The sequence below is a fragment of the Trachypithecus francoisi genome, unplaced genomic scaffold (genome assembly GCF_009764315.1).
Source record: "Trachypithecus francoisi isolate TF-2019V2 unplaced genomic scaffold, Tfra_2.0 Lachesis_group9, whole genome shotgun sequence".
NCBI classification, from domain to species: Eukaryota; Metazoa; Chordata; class Mammalia; order Primates; family Cercopithecidae; genus Trachypithecus; species Trachypithecus francoisi.
In genome coordinates, this window is record NW_022681474.1 from 12,066,179 (window position 1) to 12,085,857 (window position 19,679).

Sequence of the window (19,679 nt, forward strand, 5' to 3'; positions counted from 1 at the left end):
GGAAATGCCACTCTTTGCCTCAAAAAGTCCATGATATCCAGCAATAAGGGATTGTATTCTTGATCCAGGTGATACAATAAGAGTTCCTTATCCCCCTGAAGATTTGATAGTACATGAGCAGGATCATAAACCAAACATGGTCTCAAATGGAAGTTCTTTTCAATATGTATTTGAAAGTTGTAAGACCCATGGAGGCTCTCTTATGTTAATCACCATGAGCCTTGAGCTGCCTCAAAGCTATCATTGCCAATAATGAAAAAGGCTGGAACAAAAATCCAGAAAACCTCTTGGAGTTCATAGATAATTATGCAGAAAAGGTCACATTTTTAGAGTCTAGGTCAAATCTTTATTCATGGCAGTGACTACCCATTTGCATCATGCAATAAACTCTTTTTTAAATAAACTAGCCTGAGTTTTTCCCTATAAATTTAAAAGTTATGCACAACCAAAATTCATGACTAAGCAAAGCTACCAACTCCATTGTGAAACAAGCTTTAGTGAAAAAGGCAAGGATTCTCAGGTCCCGTTATGGTTTCCTTTTTAAGACTCACCCAGAGTGAGTTCCACCAATCTACTTCAGCTTAAAATGGGGAGAGAATGGAAACTCACTGTGTACCATATGTGCAGTGATTTTTTTTTGGCACCACAGCTGCATGAATCTCTGCATCTGTGAACATCCTAAGAGATGGACTCAGGAACCCCAATTAAGACAGAGCCTTGAAGGTGGCTATTGTTATTTTCTTGAGTTTTTGAGGCAGAGGCTTTGAGGTTGATGTACTGTCTTCTGTTGTCATCATACATTAGAGAAGGAAGGTTTCACTATTCAATAAAACAGGGGTTAGGCATTATACTTAGGACTCTTCCTCCATGTCACAATACCTACATCCTCCTAAGAAGAAGCTTAATTCTACCATCAATGTAAAGGATTGTCATGCTGGCAACAGAAAAGTTTGATCTCAAAAACTGCCAACATTGAGAGCCATTGGAAAAATGAATAAGATAAAGGTCAACACAGTCCAGTTGAAGTTTTTTTCAGCGACCTTTCCAAGGCTGGTTGGACCAACTCTGGTTGGTGGAAAGTGCACCAAAGCTGCAAGGTAAAAGTAAAGAATTGTGTTGAATAAAAACATGACCCAGTTTTATTAGTTTGCCCCACCTAATATTTAGACATTTTTTTCCACTCGTTCAAAACTGATGACTGCTAGCAAAAAAAATTCACATTCTTGTTGTATTTTCTTTTGATATGATCTATCCATGTAAATTCTACTATCTATTGCAAATATAGTTAGTACAATTGCTAAACAATGGAATTAAAATTTTCAATAGGTAAAAATTGATATCAATAATGATGCTCATTATCTGAGTGTTTGATAGAATTTATAAAACACTTCAATTGTCTAATTTTCTCATCCATTGAACCCAATGGACAATAATAGTTATTCCTGTTGCTTAGAAACTAAAGAAGACAATGTTCTTAACATGATGACATTTGTGGAACTCCATTCAACATACTTATATGTTATTTAATACCTATAGGCTCCCTTATTTTGTACTCTCCCCCCTTACACACACTCTGATGAAAGGGACAATTGAGATTCAGAATAATAAGATATTAATGAAAGCCATCCAGGACCTAAGAAAAACTATATATGATTATAGTTCTCTATGATTTTATAGCCTGATCTGAGATTTTTTTCCCCAAGATTGTGGATCAGAGGCAGTGTTAGCATGTCCCTCCCACTTGGAAGAACAAGAATAATGTGTAGATATTCACACTGTGAACTATTTTCCAAGAAGCAATGCAGAAACTTAATAGAAAAACTGAAAGAATTCACAGACCCTTTGAAAGAAGTGGCAGGCTGTAGCACACACTGTAAGACAGATGAAAAACTAAGTGCCCAGAGTGTAAGAAGGGGAGAAACTGCCTCCAGAACACCCTTTCCTACCAGGGACTCTGAAAATGTAGGCCATGGGGCCTAACTGATTGAGGGAGAGGTGAGAAATAAAGTAGAAGCACCAGTGGGAAATGCCACAAAGGCATTCCCAATCTCCAGCATGGACAGAAGGAGGCCATTTCTTATTTTATCTCACAGAGGACCCTCAGTGAAGTCAGCCAACTAGTTCAGGCAGGGGTTGCAGATTGAAAGAAGCTCCCAACTGAATTTCATGTTATTATTTTGAGTGGGGATGAACTCCTTTGGTTAGAACTCTGGGGGCAAGCAAGAAGTGTGCTGCGGACACAAATGCAGAAGTCTTGTGCCCGGCCTTGCAGTTGGATGAGGAGGGGCATAGCTTGAAAGCCACAGTTGCTATCTCTACAGGAAAACTTTTGTCCCAGGGCACTTGAGCACAGGCTTCTTAGAACTTAGTCCAATGCTTCTAGCACCTGCACTCAGCAGCCTGGGCAACAAAGCACTGTAGAACTGAGATCTGCCTTGCCAACTGTGTGGGATCTCAGTGAGGCTTACTGCCACCTCCTACTTCCCACTCCCTGTGTGAATGCTTCTGCCCAACAAAGGCAGTTATACTCCCTTTTGCAACATTACCCTATTGGCCTGAGAACCATCTCCTTGCCCTCAGAGCAGCTGCAGCTAGCACCACTCCAGGAGAGTCAGAATGCAGACCTGCCTAACCCTGACCCAACCTGATTGTGCCCCTCCACTCACCCTGGTAGCTTAACACAAAGGATGTAAACTTTTGGGAACTCTATGACCCTGCCCATCACCTGAGAAACAAGAATACCTCCCTAGGGAAACATAAGGCAAGCTCAAATCTCACAGCTGGTGCTCTTGTGCAAGAGCTGGAGGCCAACACAGTTCATTACAGCATCCCTAGGTAGAATAACATTGCACCCAGGAAGAAAACTTGTTTGTAATCTCAGCTGACCCCGTTGCCTGCATCTATCTTACTAAGAAGTCCTGAGTCTGAGACATGTTCACTATTATTATATCCAGCATTTGAGAAAGCCAACACAAAATGGCTATCTACAACCAAGGAATCTCAGAGTCTATGTCACTTCCCTGACACCATCATGAGAACTGGTGCTGGTACCCACTGCTGGGAGACATGAAGACAGATCACATCACAGGATCCCTTTCCAATATTCCCCAGCACTAGCCCAGAGAGGGGCAACCCCATTGGGTCGCTAGACCCAGAAGAGCAATAGCAATCTATCACTGTAGTCTGGCTCTGAGGATCTTCTACTCGTAATGGAAAGAGCATCACATCAGGACAAAAATATCCAGATAGCAGGACTTGAGTTCCAGATCTTTACATTGGCGGCAAGTTTCTTTCAGCAGAGACACAATTTCAGTGCTAGATTCAGTAGAGAAAGTCTAAACCTCTACCACCAACAGTCAAGTGGCCTTGGTGCTCATGAAGGGTCTTGGAGAAGGGGTCTCCTTTCCCCCTTTTCCATCAATGCAGACATAGCTACGGCTTCTCCTAAAGAAGCTCTGCATGGGTACACCCATACACAGCTTTCCTGGAACACTTCAGAATGACTGCGTCCCCACAGGAAGAACACTCCCCAGGTTCAGGCTTGCATGAGAGGCAGTCACAATTTCTCCCTACTTGGAACGTCAACATTTCTACAGATGAAAAGAGGTACCTGTCTGATCTCAAGATTCAGAACACTGGGACAAGAGTGAGACTGGGAAGTGCATAGCTTTTCTGTCAACCTGGCACGGGAGCTGAGGTAGCTTCCATCCTTAGCATTGATAAAAGAGGTGAATCCAATTGAAAGCTCTCCCAACCACATTGGATACTTCATTTATCCACCTGCTTTAGCTACAAATGGTTCCTATCCAGAGATACCACCTCTACTGGCCTGCGGTGGTATCCCTGGGTAGGGGATACTCAATAAATAAAATAAACTCGATAAATAAAATAGTGGGAAAAAATTGAATATAAAAGTACATACAACAGGAGTATAAGATAAGCTTCAAGAGACTGCTGCCATTCCAATCCCATAGGAGACAGTGAACTTGCCCACACACTGAGTATATAGCTACTACAACCAACACCTGAGGAAGCCATGACACAAAGACTCTGTAACCAAGGAACTCATATAAGTCTTCATACCTAATAGCACTAAGAACCCAATTGGTCTATTACAAACTATAAATATTAAAGTCAGATCCTTAAAAGGGAAAAAAGAAAAACAGGGAAATCAAAAATGAATTCAAGAATAATTAGAAGAAATAATATAGCAAAATGAGAGGACATCAGAAAAGTAATTATGGTAATATGACAAAAGATTTTGTCAATCCCAAACCCTGGGGTCACCCAAATCACCCCAAAAAGATCACACTAGCTCCCCAGCAATAAATCCAAACTAAGATAAAATATTCGAAATACCAGATAATGAATTCAGAAGATTCATTATTAAGCTACTCAAGGAGATATCACAGAAAGGTGAAAAACAACCTAAAATTTTTTTAAAATTCAGATATAAATAAAAATTTTCCAGGGAGATAAATATCACAAAGAAAAACCAATCAGAACTTTTGGAAATGAAAGACACATTTAGAGAAATACGAAATGCAGTGGAAAGTTTCAACAATAGACTAGAACAAGTAAAGGAAAGAATTTCAGAACTCAAAGACAAGGCTTTTGAATTAACCCAATCAGACAATGATAAAGAAGAAAGAATCAGGCTGGATGGGTGGCTCACACCGGTAATCCCAGCACTTTGGGAGGCCGAGTTGGGTGAATCACTTGAGGTCAGGAGTTCAAGATCAGCCTGGCCAACATGGTGAAACCCAGTCTCTACTAAAAATACAAAAATTAGCCCAGCATGGTGGCATGTGCCTACAATTCCAGCTACTCAGGAGCCTAAGGCAGGAGAATCGCTTTAACCTGGGAGGTGGAGGTTGCAGCAGTGAGCCAAGATCACGCACTTGCACTCCAGCAGCCTGGGCAACAAAGCAAGACTCTTGTCAAAGAAAAAAAAAAAAAAGAAATGAACAAATTATCTAAGAAATATGAGATTATGTAAAACAGCCAAACAAGAATAACTGATGTTCCTGAGGGAGAAAAGATGTCTAAAAGTTTGGAAAACTTACCTGAGAGAATAATTGAGAAAAACTTTCCTGGCCTGGCTAGAGATTTAGATATCCAAATAGAAGAAGCTCAAGAACTCCTTGGAAATTCATTACAAAAATATTACCACCAAGTCACATAGTCATGAGTCTATCTAAAGTCAACATGAAGGAATTATTCTAAGAGATGTGAGAAAAAAGCATCAGGTAACACAAAAATCTATCAAACTAACAGAGAACTTCTAAGCAGAAAACTTAAAAACGAGAAGGGATTGAGGTCCTATCTTTAGCCTTCTTAAACAAAATAAATGTCAGAAATTTTGTGTCCAGCAAAACTACGTTTCATGAATGAAGGAGAAATAAAGTCATTTTTAGAAAAACAAATGATGAAGGAATTTGACATTATCAAACCAGTTCTACAAAGCATGCTGTAAGGAGTTCTAAATCTTCAAACAAAAGATTGTTATTCACCACAATGGAACCTCCTGAAAGCATAAAACTCATGAATCCTATAAAACAATAACACAACAGCAACCAAAAGTATTTGGGTAACAACTGAAATGATGAAAAGAACAGTACCTCACATCTCAGTAATAACATTGAACATAAATGGCCTAAATGCTCCACTTAGAAGATACAGAATGGCGGAATGGATAATAAATTACAAACCAAATACCTGCTGTATTCAAGAGACTCACCTAACACATAAAGATTTGGATAAACTCAAGTTTAAAAGGTGGAAAAAGATTCTTTGCAAATGGAAACCAAAAGTATACAGGAGTTGCTACTCTTATATCAGACAAAACAGACTTTAAAACAACAGCAGTAAGACAAAAAATCATTATATAATGATAAAAGAACCAATCTAGCAAGAACATATTACAATCTTAAATTTATATGCACCTAACACTGGAGCTCCCAGATTTGTGAAACTATTACTAGCAGACTTAAGAAATGGATAGCAACACAATAAGTGAGGGACTCAATACTCCATTGTACAGCACTAGTCAGATAATTGAGGCAGAAAGTAAATAGGAAACAATGGATTTAACATACTCTAGAAAAAAGTTTACTAAACAGATGTTTACAGAACATTCTAACCACCACTGCAGAACATACATTCTTCTTATCAGCACATGGAACATTCTGCAAGATAGACCATAAGATAGGCCACAAAACAAGTGTCAATAAACTTGAGAAAATCCAAACTATATCAAGTATCTCTTAGAACACAGTGTAATAAAACTAGAAATTGACTCTGAAAGGAACCCTCAAAACTATACAAATACATGGAAATTAATCTGCTCTTGAATGATTTTGGGTTAACAACAAAATCAAAATGGCAATTCAGTAATTTTTTGAAATAAATGATAATAGTGACACAAGTTATGAAAACCTCTGGAATACAGCAAAAGCAGAGCTAAGAGCAAATTCATATCATTAAATGCCTACATCAAAAAGTCTGAAAGAGCACAAATTGACTAAAGATGTACTAGAGAAACAGGAACTAACTAAACCCAAAGATATTAGAAGAAATAATATTAGAGCAGAACTAAATGAAACAGGCCAGGCGCGGTGGCTCAAGCCTGTAATCCCAGCACTTTGGGAGGCTGAGACGGGTGGATCACGAGGTCAGGAGATCGAAACCATCCTGGCTAACACGGTGAAACCCCATCTCTACTAAAAAAAATATATATACAAAAAACTAGCCAGGCGAGGTGGTGGGCGCCTGTAGTCCCAGCTACTTGGGAGGCTGAGGCAGGAGAATGGCGGGAACCTGGGAGGCGGAGCTTGCAGTGAGCTGAGATCTGGCCACTGTACTCCAGCCTGGGCGACAGAGCGAGACTCCGTCTCAAAAAAAAAAAAAAAATTTGAAACAAAACACCCCCAACAAAAGATCAATGAAAGATAAAGCTGGTTCTTTGAAAAGAGGAACAAACTTGCTAGACCATTAGTGAGATTAACCAAGAAGAGAGAAGATCCAAATAAGCTCAATTAGAAGTGAAACTGGACACATTACAAATGTATCACAGAAATACAAAAAATCATTCAAGACAACTAAGAACACCTTTATGTGCACAAATTATAAAATCTAGAGTAAATTGATAAATTCCTGGAACAATATAACCCTCTTAGATTAGATCGGGAAGAAATAGAAACCCAGAACAGACCAATAACAAGCAGCAACAATGAATCAGTAACAAAAAATTGCCAACAAAAAAAGCCAAGGATCAGATGGGTTCATAGCTGAATTCTACTTGACATTCAAAAAGAAATTGGTACAAATCCTACTGAAAATATTCAAAAAGATAGAGGGAACTCTGCCTAAATTATTCTATGAAGCCAGTATCACCCTAATACCAAAACCAGGAAAGGACAAAACAAAAATAGAAAACTATAGATCAATATCCCTGATGAACATAGATTTTTAAAAATCCTCTAGAAAATACTAGCTAACCAAATGCATCAAATACTAGCTAACCAAATGCATCAGAACATCAAAAAGATAATATATCATGATCAAGTGGGTTCTATCCCAAGGGCACAGGGATGGTATAACATAGGCAAGTCAATAAATATGATATATAACAGAGAACTGAAAAACCACATGGTTATCTCAATAGATGCAAAAAAAAAAGCAATTGTTAAATCCGCTATGCCTTTATGATAAAAACCTGCAACAAACTAGACGTAAAAGGGACTTGCCTGATAATAATAAAAACCATATATGACAAACCCACAGCCAACATCATACTGAATGGAGAAAAGTTTAAAACATTCCCCTGAGAACTGGAACAAGACAAGGATGCCCAATTTTACCACTTCTATTAATATTTAACTTAATACTGGAGGTCCTAGCCAGAGAAATCAGGAAAGAAAAAGTAATAAAGGGAATTGAAATTTGAATAGAGGAAGTTAAAGTATTGCTGTTTGCCAGTAATATAATCATATACCTACAAAACCCTAAAGACTCATCCAAAAGTCTCCTAGATTTGATAAACAAATTCAGTAAAGTCAGGTTACAAAATCAATGTACAGAAATCAGTAGCACTGCCATAAACCAACAACAACCATGCTGAGAGTCAAATTAAGAAATCAAGCCCTTTACAACAGCTGTAAATAAAATAAAATCCCTAGGAATATACTTAACCAAAGAGATGAAACGTCCCTATAAGAAAAACAATAAAAACACTGCTAAAAGAAATGATACATAAACAAATGGAAAAACATTTGCATGCTTATGGATAGAAAGAATCAATACTCTGAAAATGGCCATATTCTGAATTCATATGGAACCACAAAAGAGCCACAATAACCAAAGCAATACTAAGCAAAAAGAAGAAATCTGGAGGCAGTACATTACCAGACTTTGAATTATACTACAAGGTTGTAGTTAGGAAAGGAGCATAGTATTAATATAAAAATAGGCATTTAGATAAATGAAACAAAATAGAGAACCCAGAAATGAAGTCAAATACTGATCTTTGTTGATAAAGCAAACAAAAGCATAAATTGGGGAACAGAATCTATTCAATAAATGGTGCTGGCATAACTGGTAAGCCACATGTAGAAGAACGAAACTGGATACCATCTCTCCTTATACACAAATCAAGATGGATCAAAAACTTAAGTCTAAAACCTGAAACCATAAAAATTCTAGAAGACAGCATTGGAAAAACTCTTCCTTACATTGGCCTCAACAAAGAATTATCTTTAAGACCCGCAAAAGCAAATGCACAAACAAAACTAAATAAACGGGACCTAATTAAACTAAAAATGATTCTGCACAGCAAAAGAAGTAATCATGAGAGTAAAGAGACAACCTACAGAATGAGAGAAAAATTTTGCAAACTATGCTTCCAGCAAAGGACTATTATCCAGAATATACAAGGAACTCAAGTGAGCAAGATAAAAACAAATAATCCCATGAAAAAATGGGCAAATGACATGAATACACATTTCTCAAAAGTAGATATACAGTCAACAAAATATGAAAAAAGGTTCAACATTACTAATATGGGAAGTGCAAATTAAAACCACAGTGAGATACCACCTTACTCCTACAAGAATGGTTATAATTTAAAAGTCAAAAAAAAAAAAAAGTAGAAGTTGGCATGAATGCAGTGAAGAGAGAACACTTTTACACTGCTGGTGGGAATTGTAAATGAGTAAAATGTCTATGGAAAATAGTATAGAGATTCCTCTGAGAACTCAAAAGAAGATCTACGATTTGATCCATCAATCCCACTACTGGCATCTACCAAAAAGAAAAGAAGCTTACATGAAAAAGACACATGCAGACACGTGTATAGCAATGCAATTCACAATTGCAAAAATATAAAACCAACCTAAGTGTCCATTGACCAATGCATGAATAATGAAAATGTGTTATATATACATCATAGAATGGTGTGTATGTAAAAAGGATTGAAATAATGTCTTTTGTGGCAACTTGGATGGAGCTTAAGGCCATTATTCTAAGTAATTCAGGAATGGAAACCAAACACCGTACATTCTCACTTATAAGTGGGAACTAAGCTATAAGGATATAAGGATGTAAAGACATACAGATGATATAATGGGCTTTCGGGACTCAGTGTTGGGGGATGTTGGGAGTAAGGTGAGGGATAAAAGCCTACATATTGAGTACAGTGTCCACTGATCACCTGATGGGCTCCCTTAAATCTCAGAATCATCACTATAGAATTTATTCATGTAACCAAAATCCACTTGTATCACCAAAAGCCATTGAAAATAAAAAATGAATGCATAAAAATATTTTACAGATCTGAGCTGTGGCTCAAAAAAGTAAAGTGATTTTCACGTAACAAATTTGAACACAACAATCATGAGAAAGACATCATCGTTCGCCACCTTTTATTTTAGTTTTAATACCTGAATATGTGTGAATAAATTGGAACCAATAAGCACAAGTCACCCACAACTACAGATCCAGTTACAGAATTGTCATCTCCACACTGTCACGTTAAATACATGTGCATGCATGCTCATCATAGGCACAGTACCTTTGAAGTGTAGAATATGTCTTTTCACACTGCAATCTGCAATCTTGCTTCGGATGGCCAGTCCAACCTCTGTTATTATATAAATGAGCAGAATCAGTATGGCAGAAACCAACTTCTATTGCTAATTTTGTAACCTCCACAAGTCTATTCCTAGGAACCCAGAGGAGCAATGAAAAGTAGTATTTGGTGATGAATGTGCTCAACAGGTAGTTCAGGCACAAACAATGACCTTCACAAAAATCACATTATTCTTGCATCTTGGGTTAGTTCTATATATGTGGTGATAAATCCATCCCAATTTGCTTTAGTCTTTCCTGCTTAGTAATAAATGTTGGGTATCCCTGGACCTCTTCAATCCCAGGTCATTCCTGGTTGATCACTAGCATGGTGTTTCCCAAGAACCACCTCAGATTCAGTCATTTGTTGGACAAATTAACAGGACTCAACTTATAGTTACAAATACAGTCTTTATTATTACTACTATTTTTTGAGACAGAGTCTCACTCTGTCACCCAGGCTGGAGTACAGTGGCACAATCTCAGCCGGCTGAAAACTCTGCCCCTCCCCCACTTCATCTCAGGCTGAAACAATCCTCTCACCTCCGTCTGCCCAGATAGCTAGGACCACAGATGGGCACCATGATGCCGGTTAAATTTTTGTATTTTTGGTAGCTATGGGGTTTCGCTATGTTGCCCAGGCTCAGTCTTCTGAACTCAAGGGATTCACCTGCTTCTACCACCTCCCAAAGTGCTAGGATTACAGGCGTGAGCCACTGCAGGAAGCCTCCTAATTGTTTTTAATATAGTGAAATGAACACACGGAAAAGGCACAGGGAAGGAGCTACAGGAAGAATACACTGCAAGTTCCTATGATACCCTCTCTCAGTGATGTTGCACAAAGCATACCGACTTCCTCCAGCATCACGTTTTGACAACACAGGGGAAATGTTGTCTACAGGGGATGCTGTTTGGACACTCAATTCCCAAGATTTTAACTGGGTACTGATTACATTGACCCAGTCTGTACACCACATACAAAACTCCCAGTCTTATAAAGAAAGCAGGTATGTAGAAACCCCATACATTGTACAAGTAGTTAATTATAGACAGCACCCTTATTAGTTAGGAAATGGTGAGAAATTCTGAGATACCAGCCAGGCTCCAACTTTGAAAATAGGTGCATCTACGGGTGGCCATCTATTGTGTTGACTCCTTTCTACAAAGCCATTAGCCATTCTGTGTGCATGACAGAACTAAATATGAGGAGTAAAGACATACACTCCAAGGATGTAGATTTATACATAAGAAATTAACTGCAACCTGTAAAAGATTAGTAAAGTATGCTTTAGTCTTAAAAAATAAGGATAACTTTAGGAGACATAATTTCAGTGAAATTTAAAATTATAGACGTATCTATCAAATTTGGATAAATATTTGAAAGGTACATTTTTTAAACAAAGCCATAAATAGAACAATTTTCTATTTTAATATGAGTATTTCAGGAGTTTTTCTATTTCCAATGATATTAAAAGGAACTAGATGCCAGGTCTCACTGCCTTCACCTGATACCAGCTCTGATCTTCTCCTTGCTATGCAGGCACTCAAGGTTTACCAAGGCTAAAGTTTCCATGTTGTGCTTTTCCTTACTTCCCCTTCATGCCAATTTTCATTATAAAGTAAACCTCTAGTGTTGATGTCTTCAAGATGTTTCTCTGTAAATTCTTACAATGTAAAGTTGAGAAAAGTGAGACAAATTTTTATGTGACTAGTCCTTATTCACACACTTAGTAGCCTTGGAATACATGTTTTCTTCCAGTATAGAAATAGTTCAGTCTAGAAAATAAAGTCTCCATTTTGCCTACTTTCATGTCAGGGGACCACCCATACCATTTTGATACAAATCTGATGCATATTAACATGGATCAAAACTTTTAAATTTCTCTTGTGAGGTTCTAGTTTTTTCTTAAAATAGTTATTTTTCCTTTCAGATAATTTTCCTAGAGGTGAAAGTTGTACATGGGAAGTTGTATTAAGTCCAAGACCAGTATTATTACTCTGTCATGCTCAAGGCCACACAGCAGCTCAGCAATACTCTCCCCAAGAATTTTCATACACCCCATCTCCAGACACTGTTACCACAAAGATTTTGTTTGATCATGTATGCTTGGAAGAATAAACAATTTCTTCAATTATAGAAAGAAATAGAGAAACCATTCCACTGCAATCTCCTACAAAAGGAAATGCCAGGCAGTGTTCTTCACTGTTGAGTTTTAAATATTCTGCAAAGCTGGGAACACCCATAAACAGAAGAAAAAAAAAAAACAGTGCACAAAATAAAAGCAGTACATGACCATATGATCAGACCTCAGTGCAGAACAGATTGACTGCCTTTTCTCATTGAACTTGGAATAGCTCTGGCCTATTAAAACAGACCAGGTGAATCATGCAGAGTAACACAGGAACACAAAGTTAAACCCAGGTCATCTTCTACTTATTCCAGCTTTGCTCTTTTAAATGCTCAACACTGAAAATATGATTATGTTACCTCTGGAGGTACATAGGTGCCAAATCCTAATACAGGCATGAAATGACCATCATTTAGCTCCACATGCTGATATTTGGGATCCATTGAATGTCACCCTTTCGTTAAGCACTGTTTCCTTCTTCAACATCCAGCATTTATATTCACAGGTTATATAAACAACAGGCAGGCAATGCTACACTCCCCACTGTCTGGGGCTGACCAATGGCATGTAGGAAGAAGCAAGTGATGGTGTATTACACAGGCTATGAAGAAAATTGAATCCAGTCCACTTGGCTTTTATCAAAGAGAATTCTTAAGTACATTTTTATATAGTCAGAATAAAATTATTAATTTTTTGCTAAAGTAAAATTTTCCATCTGGAATCTATCTATCTGGCAATTTATTATCTATCTATAATCTATCATCTGTCTTATCTATCTTATAAATTCCTCCAACAGATTTATAGAATGATGATCATATGTTAGACTATAAAACACTTCTAGCAGCAAGTCTCATTTTTGTTCATGCCATGATGATGTTTCATCTTTATTTTATGTCATATAAATGATCAACCATGTAACATCTTTCTGCCACATGACACTATTTAAAGGAGGGACTAGTAAGCATTTTTTAACAGGTGACAATAAAAAAATTAAACATTAAAACCAAACGAAAATTTCTCCTTTTACCTTTCCATCAGCAAATATTTTGTTTTTTTTTAATTTGCATTGTAGAAGGAATATTCATTCCTGATGAAAAGGCAGTCCTGATGACGCTGTAATCCTGACAAAGGTACAAAGGAAAAAGAAAACACAAATTCTGACATGATGTTTATTAGAGTATTAATTATTAACAATGTTTGGTCTTTGGACATCATTTCCAATATGCAAACAGTGCCTTATAGTATTTTTATCTTTCATCCAGTTTTAGAAGAAACTATCAAAAGTAACTTCCCAAAAAACTGGTAACTATTTTATATAATTTGTGATCCTGCTAAATATTATTCATAAAACTGGAAACTAATTACAATAAATTGGTGAATAATCCTCACATGCCTTAATTTTTACTTGTGTCTCTCTTTGGAGGGCAGATTTGAACAGATTGGGCTAGACACATTGGCTCACACCTGTGTAATCCCAGCACTTTGGGAGGCTGAGGAGGGTGGATCACTTGAGATCCAGTGTTCGAGACCAGTCTGGCAAATATGACAAAACCTTGTCTCTACCAAAAATACAAAAACTAGCCATGCAAATGTCTATAATCCCAGCTACTCAAGAGGCTAAGTAGGCAGAGGCTACAGTGAGCCAAGGTCGTGCTACTGTACTCCAGTTTGCAGGATCCATGATTAACATCTCTGATGAATCCACACCAATATCTGTTGTTTTTTGACATTTTAAGAATAGTCATTCTGACTTGTGTAAAATCATATCTTAATGTGCTTTGTTATGTGTATCATAAGTGTACATTAAATGTAAATGACTTAAATTTCCACATCAAAAGGAAGATTTGCAGAATGGGTTTTAAAAAATCCAGGATGCAACTATATGTTCTGAACCAGAAACTCACTTTAGATGAGGACATAAATAGTGTGAACATGAAGGACATAAATAAATATTTTAAGAAAATAGTAGCCAAAGAAAAGATGTGATAGCTATACCAGGATCAAACAAAATAAAATTTAGTCAAAAACTCTGACAAGAGATAAACAAGACATAAAACACAGGCATATTTTATAACTATTAAAAGTCGGGTTCCAGACCACCAATATAAAGCAAACACCACAATAAAATGAATGACATAATTTTTTAAATGTCAACTGTATATAAAAATAATGTTTACACTATTCTATATTAGATGAGCAATAGTATCTAAGGAAACAATATACATATCTTAATTTAAACATTTTTTGTTACAAAATGCTAACAATTATCTGAACCTTCAGCAGGATGTAATCTTTTGGCTGCTAGAAATTATTCCCTCACTAGGAGTCCATTCCAAAATGGCTGAATAGGAACAGCTCCCATCTGCAGCTCCCAGCGTGATTGACGCAGAAGACAGAGGCCAGCATCATCCTGATACCAAAGCCTGGTAGAGACACAACAAAAGAAGAGAATTTTAGACCAATATCCCTGATGAGCATCGATGGTGAAAATCCTCAATAAAATACTGGCAAACCGAATCTAGCAGCATATCAAAAAACTTATCCACCAAGATCAAGTTGGCTTCATCCCTGGGATGCAAGACTGGTTCAATATATGCAAATCAATAAACGTAATCCATCACATAAACAGAACCAACGATGAAAACCACATCGACAAAATTCAACACCCCTTCATGCTAAAAACTCTCAACTAGGTTTTGATGGAATGTATCTCAAAATAAGAACTTTTTGTGACAAACCCACAGTGAATATCATACTGAATGGGCAAAAACTGGAAACATTCTCTTTAAAAATTGGCACAATATTGGCGGAACCCACCCCCAATATTTCAATGTAGGTTCTTTCTATTTTCCATATGTGTCAGCTGGCTGAGAAATAGAGACAGTATAAAGAGAGGAATTTTACAGCTGGGCCACCAGGGGTGACATCACATATAGGTAGGACTGTGATGCCCACCTGAGCCTCAAAACCAGCAAATTTTTATTAAGGGTTTCAAAAGGGAAGGGCATGTAAGAACAGGGAGTAGGTTCAAAAATCACATGCTTCAAAGGGCAGAAAGCAGAACTATTAATAAGGGTCTAACAAAGATCACATGCTTCTGAGGGAAAAGGACAAAGGGCAAAAGAACAACTACTGAGAAGGGTCCAACAAAGATCACAAGGCAAAGGGCAAAAGCAGAACTACTGATTAGGGTCTATGTTCAGTGGTGCACATATTGTCTTGATAAACGTCTTAACAGAAAACAGGGTTCCAGAGCAGAGAACTGTTCTGACCACAAATTTACCAGGGCGGAGTTTATCCCACCCTAGTAAGCCTGAGGGCACTGCAGGAGACCAGGGTATATCTCAGTCCTTATCTCAACTGCACAAGATGAACATTCCTAGAGTGGCCATTTATAGACCTTCCCCCAGGAATGCATTCCTTTCCCAGGGTATTAATATTAATATTCCTTGCTAGGAAAAGAATTTAGTGATATCTTCCCTACTTGCATGTCCATTTACAGGCTCTCTGCAAGAAGGAAAATATGGCTCTTTTTGCGCTACCCCACAGGCAGTCAGACCTTATGGTTGTCGTCCCTTGTTCCCTAAAAATCGCTGTTATTCTGTTCATTTTCAAGGTGCACTGATTTCATGTTGTTCAAACACACACGTTTTACAATCAATGTGTACAGTTAACAGAATTATCACAGTTGTCCTGAGGTGATGTATATCCTCAGCATACAAAGATAACAGGATTAAGAGATTAACATAGGCTGGGCGCGGTGGCTCAAGCCTGTAATCCCAGCACTTTGGGAGGCCGAGACGGGTGGATCATGAGGTCAGGAGATCGAGACCATGCTGGCTAACATGGTGAAACCCCGTCTCTACTAAAAAATACAAAAAACTAGCCGGGCGAGGTGGCGGGCACCTGTAATCCTAGCTACTCGGGAGGCTGAGGCAGGAGAATGGCATGAACCTGGGAGGTGGAGTTTGCAGTGAGCTGAGATCCGGCCACTGCGCTCCAGCCTGGGTGACAGAGCCAGACTCCGTCTCAAAAAAAAAAAAAGATTAACATAAAGACAGGCATAAGAAATTATAAAAGTATTATTTGGGAACTGATAAATGTCCATGAAATATTCACAATTTATGTTCCTCTGCCATAGTTCCAGCCAGTCCCTCCATTTGGTGTCCCTGACTTCCCACAAGCACAGGACAGGGGTGTCCTCTCTCATCACTCCTATTCAACATAGGAGCAAGAGAAATCAGGCAAGAAAAAGAAAGAAAGGGTATTCAGTTAGGAAAAGAGGAAATCAAATTGTCCCTGTTCACAGATGACATGATTGTATATTTAGAAAACCCCATCATCTCAGCCCGAAATCTCCTTAAGCTGATAAGCAACTTCAGCAAAGTCTCAAGATGCAAAATCAATGTGCAAAAATCACAAGCATTCCTATACACCAATAAGAGACAGAGAGTGAACTCTCATTCACAGTTGCTAACTCTCATTCACAATTGCTACAAAGAGAGTAAAATACCTAGGAATCCAACTTAAAAGGGATATGAAGGACCTCTTCAAGGAGAGCTACAAACTACTGCCCAACGAAATAAAAGAGGATACAAACAAATGGAAGAACATTCCATGCTCTTGGTTGGCAAGAATCAATATCGTGAAAATGGCCATACTGCCCAAGGTAATTTACAGATACAATGACATCCCCATCAAGCTACCAATGACTTTCTTCACAGAATTGGAAAAAAACTACTTTAAAGTTCATATGGAACCAAAAAAGAACCTGCATTGCCAAGACAATCCTAAGCAAAAAGAACAAAGCTGGAGGCATCATGCTACCTGACTTCAAACTATACTACATGCCTGCAATAACCAAAACAGCATGGTACTCGTACCAAAACAAAGATATAGACCAATGGAACAGAACAGAGTCCTCAGAAATATCACCACACCTCTACAACCATCTGATCTTTGACAAACCTGACAAAAACAAGAAATGGGGAAAGGATTCCCTATCTAATCAATGGTGCTAGGAAAACTGGCTAGCTATATGTAGAAAGCTGAAACTGGATCCCTTTCTTATACCTTATACAAAAATTAATTCAAGATGGATTAAAGACTTAAATGTTAGACCTAAAACCATAAAAACCCTAGAAGAAACCCTAGGCAATACCATTCAGGACATAGGCATGGGCAAGGAATTTATGACTAAAACACCAAAAGCAACAGCAACAAAAGCCAAAATTGACAAATGGGATCTAATTAAACTAAAGAGCTTCTGCACAGCAAAAGAAACTACCATCAGAGTGAACAGACAACCTACACAGAATGGGAGAAAATTTTTGCAATCCACCCATTTGACAAAGGGCTTATATCCAGAATCTACAAAGAACTTAAACAAATTTACAAGAAAAAAGTCAAATAACCTCATCAAAAAGTGGGCAAAGAATATTAACTGACACTTCTCAAAAGAAGACTTTTATGCAGCCAACAGACACATGAAAAAATGTTCATCATCACTGTTCATCAGAGAAATGCGAATCAAAACCACAATGAGATACCATCTCACACCAGTTAGAATGGCAATCATTAAAAAGTCAGGAAACAACAGGTGCTGGAGAGGATGTGGAGAAATAGGAATGCTTTTACACTGTTGGTGGGATTGTAAACTAGTTCAACCATTGTAGAAAACAGTGTGGCAATTTCTCAAGGATCTACAGCTAGAAATACCATTTGACCCAGCCATCCCATTACTGGGAATATACCCCAAAGATTATAAATCATGCTGCTACAAAGACACATGCACACATATGTTTATTGCAGCACTATTCACAATAGCAAAGACTTGGAACCAACCCAAATGTCCAGCAATGATAGACTGGATTAAGAAAATGTGGCACATATATACCATTGAATACTATGTAGCCGTAAAAAAGGATGAGTTCACGTCCTTTGTAGGTACATGGATGAAGCTAGAAACCATCATTCTGAGCAAATGATCGCAAGGACGGAAAACCAACCACCACATGTTCTCACTCATAGGTAGGAATTGAACAATGAGAACACTTGGACACAGAGCAGGGAACATCACACACCAGGACCTGTTGCAGGGTGAGGGATGGGGGCGGGATAGCATTAGGAGAAATACGTAATGTAAATGAGTTAATGGGTGTGGCAAACCAACATGTCACATGTATACATATGCAACAAACCTGCACGTTGTGCACATATGCCCTAGAACTTAAAGTATAATAAAAAAGAGAGAAAGAAATTATTCCCTCACTGTTGATTGCTGTTGACTGATCAGGGTCATGGTTGCTGAGTTCTGAAATGACTGTGGCAATTTCTTAAATAAAACACAACAATGAAATTTGCCTCATTGATAGACTTCTTTCATGAAAGATTTATCTGTAGAGAGATTTCTCTGCTGTTTGACAGCCTACAGTGTAGAACTTCTCTGAAAGTGGAAGTCATTTCTCTGTAATCCAGCCACTGCATCATCAACTATCTTTTCATAATGTTTTAAATCCTTTGTTGTCATTGGAGCAATATTTACAGCATCTTCACCATCTCACAATGGCTAAGAGTAGATTTCAATCCAAAAACAACTTTTTGTGCATTCATATGAAGGAACTCTTAATCTCTTAAAGTTTTATCATGAGATTACAGCAATTCAATCACATATTAAAGCTCTACTTCTCATTCTAGCTTTCTTGCTATTTCCATTACATCTGCAGTTACCAAAACCTTAACCCCGTTAAAATCATCCTTGAGAGTTGTAATTTACTTTTTCCAAACTTCTGTTCATGTTGATATTTTGACATTTTCTTATGAATTACAAATTTTCGTGATGGCATTCAGAATGCTGAATTCTTTCCAGAGGGCTTTCCATTTACTTTTCCTGGATTCATCAGAAGAATCACTATCTATAGCAGCTATAACGGATTGAAATGTATTTTATGAACAATAAGACTTGAAAGTTAAAATTACTCCTTTATCCATGTACTGAAGAATAAATGTTGTGAAAGCAGTCATAAAAACAAAAGCAATCTTTTTGTACCTCTGCATTAGAACTCTTTGTTAACCAGGTGCATTGTCATTGAACAGCAATATTTTGAAAGAAATCTCTTTTTGAGGTTTCAACTGCTGCTTTTTAAGCAGTAGACTTGAAATATTCAGTAACCATGCTATGAAGAGCTATGCTGTAATAGTCTTTTTCTATTTATAGAGCGTGGTTTTGAAATTATAATAAAGCATTGGTTTTATCCTGAAATCACCAGGCACAGGAGCTACTAACACAAGAGTCAGCCTGTCTTTTGAAGCCAAGCATTGACTTCCTTTTAAATATAAAAGTCCTAGATGGCACCTTTTTTGATACAACACCCTTTCACCTATATTCAAAATAAATTGTTTATTGTAGTCACTTTCATTAATGAT

At 37.7% G+C, this 19,679-nt stretch overlaps 1 pseudogene; it reads right to left on the minus strand.

Moving 5' to 3' along the window:
* Positions 1-838: 838 nt before the first annotated feature.
* On the minus strand, positions 839-13,817 carry LOC117082360 (annotated as a pseudogene).
* Between the last annotated feature and the right edge of the window lie 5,862 nt (positions 13,818-19,679).